The sequence below is a fragment of the Asparagus officinalis genome, chromosome 8, assembly GCF_001876935.1.
Source record: "Asparagus officinalis chromosome 8, Aspof.V1, whole genome shotgun sequence".
Lineage (NCBI taxonomy): Eukaryota > Viridiplantae > Streptophyta > Magnoliopsida > Asparagales > Asparagaceae > Asparagus > Asparagus officinalis.
This window is the reverse complement of record NC_033801.1, coordinates 15,085,521-15,092,296: the sequence shown is the minus strand read 5'-3', so window position 1 is coordinate 15,092,296 and position 6,776 is coordinate 15,085,521. Positions and strand designations below refer to the sequence as shown.

At 35.0% G+C, this 6,776-nt stretch overlaps 1 pseudogene; it reads right to left on the bottom strand.

The window, feature by feature from the left end:
- Window positions 1–6,776, bottom strand: part of LOC109822093 — a 17,726-nt pseudogene that overhangs the window by 10,747 nt on the left and 203 nt on the right.

Below are 6,776 nucleotides of genomic sequence, written 5' to 3'. Positions count from 1 at the left end.
ACCAACCTCCTCTGAACTAAGCGAATGAAGTGTTGAGGAGGAACAAAGGCGCGTTCCATATCAACTAATGCAACCACCATCTTTTTGGCCTCATTTTTAAAAGTTTCTAAAGCAGAAGATGCAATAGCAATAACCTTGCAAATAAGAAACTTTAAAAAGTTAGTTTTCAGTCAACAACTTACAGGAAGATTCTAGTAATACTTCAAATTAGTGACAGATATGATGATAATCTTGGGTTGTTCGGTTTAAATCCACTGATTAGCTGCTCATTCAAATCTAATGAGAAGCCATCCCAATTGGAAATTAATTCGGTCCAGGTTAATCTACATCACTATGAGCACCTAAAAAATGAAAATATTTTGAGTTTTTTGCCCATGTACCAAGAAGCCTCAAAATCTAGCTAAAAAGAAAGTTGCATAGAAAGGCTTAAAAATTTTCAAACCACCAAACATAGATTTTAAATCAGAATCAAAGGTTTGGATTCTCAATTTGTGTGCCCTGTAAGTCTAAGAAACTTGCTAATTTGGCTCTTAAATTTTTAGCTACTTGATACACAGACAACGAAAAAAATAAAGTCATATGATTTGTATTTAAGGTGTTACATAAATAATCCTAAATAGAATAAATTGGAATTTGACTGGCCTGCCAATGGATTTGAAGGTTAGGGATTTTTCTCAATATCCTTCCCAAGGAAAACCAATTTCAGTTTGATGATAGGTATGTGTATGCATTGAGTGGCATAGCAATGAGAGAAACAAAAAAAAATGCATGTTTACCTCATTCTTAAAAGGAGGATATCTTCCGAGGCCTGGTGTAGCTTTTGCAGCAGCAGAAACTATTTCTATCAGAACACGGTGCACCTATCCAAGAGATAAGAAAGAATGAAACATAGAAAAGCAAAAGGCACGAACTGATTGTAGACACTGCTAGAGAAGCCTTGAAAAAATAGGATTGGATTCATATTTCAGAACAAAACGATTAGACACATGATAATGAATATTAAGTGCCATCCAAATGATAAAATAGTAATATAAATCTCTAAAAAAGAAAATATGATTCAAAGATGTTTTTTTTAATTATGTTATACTACATACTAAATTTATTGGAGATGAACAGTGTTTAGCTACAGTTTATCTTTAATAACTCATCGTATAAAATGGAATAGGGACAAAAAAATGTCTAGCTTTGGTTATAAAACTGGCCACAGTTGTTTTCCAGTTTTTTTCCTTTTTCACTTATAGACCCAAAGTCTTTACCCCATTTATTTTGAAACCCACCTACTTAAATCCTATTTTAGTTTTTTTTTTCTTTTACTAATAAACTCAAAGTTTACCATCTTTATTCTGAAACCCACCTACCTTAAAAAATTCAATATTAATCCCATAAATCTTTCATATTTTGAAATTGATCCCTAAAATCATGAAATTTGCTATTAGGTCTCACAATTTTCCAAGTTATTCAAAATTGGTCCCTCGACTCCTTCAAATTATTAAAACTGCTAGTGTGTCCCTTAATTATTAAGTTATTTTGAAATTAGCCCCTCCGACTAAGAGTAGAGGCAACAACTAGAGAGATTAATTTGTAAAAGGTCACCAGAATTAGGGGACCTAATAACAATTTCAATGATTTGAGGGACTAATTTCAAAATAACTTTAGAATTTGCAAGCACAATAGTAATTCCAATAATTTCAGGGACTAATTCAACATATGTAAGATTTAAGGGACTAATATTGAAATATCCTTTAAAAAAGGTTTTTCTAGCTATGTACCCAAACTTTTATCCTCTTTTTTTAGCTATAAACCCAACGTTTTTTCTTGTTTATTTTATTTCTAAATCCTACAACTTCCTAAAAGGTCTTTTGGCTACTAAATTCTAAAAAATTTGCCAACATCTACTTTTGAACCCAATTACTTTGAAAATCATTCTTAAACCAGAATACTCCATCGAATTATTTTTAAACTCATTTTCTATTTTAACGGTTTGATAATGGCATAAGGTGCTATATTTACCTATAACTTGCTATATTTTTTTCTAAGTGATTAGGTGTATGATATAAAGGCTAAATTGCACTTAAATACCCTATAGTTTCCCCTACTTTGCACTTATATAGCCCCACTTGTTCTTCGCAGCACTTGTATATCCTATAGTTTTTAAAACTTATACTTATATACCTTCACTTTTTTATGAAAAAAATTAATTACCCTAAAATTTTTAAAACTTGCACTTAAATACCTTAAATTTCTTAAATTTTGCAGTTAAATACCCTTAGTTATGCAAACTTTGAGGGTTTTTAAGTGTGAGTTTTAAAACTTTTAGACAATTTATGTGCAAGTTCTAAAAACTTTTGGGTATTTAAGAGCAAGTTTTAAAAACTTTAGGGCGTATAAGTGCAACCATAAATAAGTAAGAGTTATAAAAACTTTAGGGTATATAAGTGCTGACAAAAAAGTGAGGGTATATATGTGCAGCGTAGTTGAAACTATAAGGTATTTAAGTGCAATTAAGCCTGAAATAAACCATAAATGTTTAACCAATATATTTTGGCTGTTTTCACGCTAATGATGCTGCATCCTGAATGTAGGTATATCTTTTGCCTATAAACCCAAAATCTTACACTCATTTATTTTTAAACCCACTCACTTTCCAAAAAGGAATTTTACCTATAAACGGAAAGTTTTGCCGCCATTTACTTTTAAACCCACCAACTTCCTGAATCACCTTAGATATAACATACTTGAAATAAATAACTTTAACTGCTTAGTATGTTAGTAGATTGGTATTGGTGTAAGTTGCTATATATTTTTTTAACTTGCTATATTTTTGTTTAAAGTTGGTGGATGTATAGTGTATTTTTAAACCAAAATGCTTAAAGTATTTTCTTTTGCCTTTTTTTACACAGATGCTCAGCATCGCGTGGGTTAATTTTACTTGTTAATTACTGATATTATTAAGATTTTTAAAATATTCTACATATGAAACTCTATAAATAAGCATTATTTATCATTAAATTTAAATCATTACAAATAATTCAAGAAATGCATGAAATATCTGTCTGTCCACTCTACTCCATAAGTAAAATACTATAGTAGTCAAAAGGAGAGGACAGTGTCTACGTACACATGACAGACCCCATGCAAGACATTCTGCTGGACTCCACTCTAGCATAAAAGAAAGAGAAGATATCTCGCCAGTATTAACAGTGGATGCAATAAAATTCTTTCTTCCTTTGGTGGATCCACAACTTGAGTAAAAGAAGAGAGACATACAGGACGAGAAGATTGTCACTCCACTTCAAAAATCTACCATATAACGAAATGCATTCCTTTCTATTTGTATACAAACTCAGAAAGGATTGCAAGGAAGTACTTTTCTGATAAATCTTGCATGTTCAAGGCTGTTTGTATTGGGTTTAAAAGTTTCTTGCACATGCACCCACTAGAATGTTAGTACATTATAGAAACAACCCTATTCTTGACCCAATATGGAAGTTCATGTGTTTTCTTTTTCTGAATAAAATGCAAGAGGAAGAAAATAGAAGATGTGGTAAGATATGCATTCTTAAAAATGGGCACATCATATATTATACAGAAGCAGGTAAAACTACACTTCATATGGTGCAATTACCTCATCCACACAAAGGCGTGATGGTTCTTTGGCAAGGTCAAGTACTCCTTTTATCAAAGACCTCAAACCTTTTTCAGGAGATACAAGATAAGGTTGATAGCCATCAGCCTCCAGAACAACCTGAAAGATAGAGGGGACCCAAGAGAAAACATCTGTAGAACAGTAATGTAGTAAAGATAGAGGAGCTGGGTAATGATAAGGCAACAGAAATTACCCTTTTGACATTTTTTATATCAAAATGCTTATCCAATGGTAGTTGCTTGATCCTGTTAGGAAAATTTCCCTCAAAACTAGCAACAACTTTCCAACCCCCACACTGTACCATGTTTGGAAGAAGGGGGGGAAAAGTTAGCAACCTTGGTCATTATAGAAGACTACGGCCGTACAGCATATAGACTATAGAGATAAAAAGTAACGTGGTTTCTGGAATGAAAAAGTAGTGTATAAAAGACTAAAAGTATAGGCCACGGAAATGCACAAGGTCTAGAAGGGATTGGACACAATAATTCTAGATTCCGCAAATTCTAGCAGACTGCACTGACCTCACCAGTGGCAATGTGCTGGAGGAACATATCCTCAAACTCTCTGCAAAGCTGCAGCGCAATCGCTCTTGTACCTTCAGCAGTCTGCGTTATTTGTCCACCAAGCCTAACCAACTCACTCTGCACTGACTGAGACTTGCCCTGTAACCTGCAGAATTAACGCAAACATAGGGAAGCTTAATTGTTACCAATTCTACCAACGAAGTCAGCGACTATTTGTTGAAATAGTCACTTGTCTCTTATTTGTAGCTTATTCTAATAAATGTTACTACCAAAGTGAAGTTAGCTATAATTTGTTAAATATAATGGAATATTATTGGACAAATCTCTTGAACAAATTAATCAGTAATTGCATTATAGTATACATTGCCAGCATTCTATACGTAAGCAGAGAACTGCAACTAGTGACTAATGAATGTATAGAAATTGATAGAAATTAAAGACTGAAGAACAAAAGTTAAAAAACAACAACAAAAACAACAAATCCTTTATCCAAATTTTTTGAAGGACATAAATTAAGAGAGGATAAAAAGAGAATTACCCGGAGAGGAGATTTGGCAGCCTGACTTTCATCCGGTTACGTATCTGGGTAGCAACAGTGTCTACTAAAGATATTCTACCAAGCTTGCTTTGGGGGGCTCCAGTCAGTATAGATCTTAGACTTTCAGTCTCTGCCCTCCAAGCAGTTTCCAATGAGTTTTCAGTGCCAACTGAACCACCTTGTGCTGAAGCAATTGAAACAGATTGCCCAATTAAAGCAACCCAAGGAATATCAGATGCTTTTGGCGGCCCCTGATTCAATAAAAGGGCCTGACAAGCAGCAAGAGCTTTTTGATCTCCAGCTGCTTGGTCAATTTTGCTGATAACACCAATTGTTCTGGTCCCTAAGACAAGGAGATAATTACTCATCACTAACCATGGTCAAAATTAAAGGTATAAGAGCAGGATGAGAAGGAAAAAAGAGAAGTCTTTTGCAAGATAAAGCAACTTTAGTAGACAATAAAAACCTTCTGCATCATATTCCTTAGCCAGTCTAAGAGCTCTAGAGGATGAAATTTCAGGTGCCTGGGCAGCTGGTATGATAACCAACAAAATTGCATCATTGCGTGCAGCATAGTCACTGACCTGAAACAAGACATAGGACACTGTTGCAATGTGCACAACCAAAAACAAGTAAAATGGCCAACTACATAGAAAGAACATAAGACTCGGTTCAAGGCTCAACTTTAGCCAGAAGAATCCAGCAACACAAGCAAATAATAAAAACTATATTTAAAGAACCCTAATAATTATATGAACAACCATAAGAGAAAAGGATACATTTAATAACTACTCACCACAGAGTCATCTATGGCCCGCTGGTCTAACCCAGGAAGATCAATTAATTTTAAAGGAGGAGCTGGAGAAAACAAACATATATTTCAGATAACTTCCATAAAAGATTGAAATACTCATATAAGAATGCATATGCAATTTTCTTCTGGACGCGCACATAAAGTACAGCTTCATGATGCTTAAGTAAGCAGCAGTTTCTATGAAAAAGTAGGGCTCCTTTATGACAAACTTCATTTAGGATCAAATTAAAACATACATGATTTCCAAAAACCCAAAGAGCATTTTTTTTCTTTTTAAACTATATCAGAGGAGCATGTCTCATAAGGTCATTGGTTTAAACCTCATCACTGATGTTACAATTATTAATCAAACTCATTACATAGTTTACTCTCTAAGCCCCTTGCAAGTGGCCTGATTTATTATAATATTTCCAACCCCCTTGTCTTTTTGGTATCTTACTTGAGTATTCCAGGCTCAGAGACTGTTTCTTATTACCACGGTCAATCATCTCTTCTAATTACCATGGCGGTTAATGTTGGCATAGTTTCTTAACTAATATGTTAATTTCATCATCTAATGCCAACGAACAAAGTGTCAAAGTGAGAACAATCAACGAGCATAAGGATACCTTCTAACAATAGACTTGCTAAAATAACTAAGTCACAGACCTGTACTGGTTCGCAACTTTAAATTGATCTCATTGCCTCGGCTCTTTCCCGAGCCCTTGCTCAGCATATCTTGAAGAGAACGCCGAAGAGAACCTACACAACACGAACAAACACAACAAACACACAAACTTAAACTACAACCCAAAACACCTCCAATCTCAATTCTCCACAAACAAAGAGAGAGATATCTCACTTGCAGAAACATCCTGAGTTTTTCCCCCAGATAACAAAACAATCGATTTGCTGCTCACCGAAGGATCTCTCTGCAGATCAATGCTGATGGGGGCTCTCGTGGCCCCATTCTCTCCCGTTGGCTACAATACAAAAATGTGGTAAAAATAGAAACTTTGCACATTGAAAATTACTCAAAGATGTAATCTTTAAAGGCCGAACCAGGACGGGATGGCCGATCAAGCTGTTGAGAACTGCGGATTTGCCGGCGCCCTGAAACGAAGCAGAATTGGGATGAAATTGTGCTGAAAAAACGAAGGAATCAATGGATCGAGGGTTTGGAGACTTACGACATTGCCGAGGGCAACGGCATTGAGGAAAGTGGAACTGCGTTTGCTAGAGGGGGCGTTTTCATCAACGTCCTCGTCGGCGAGA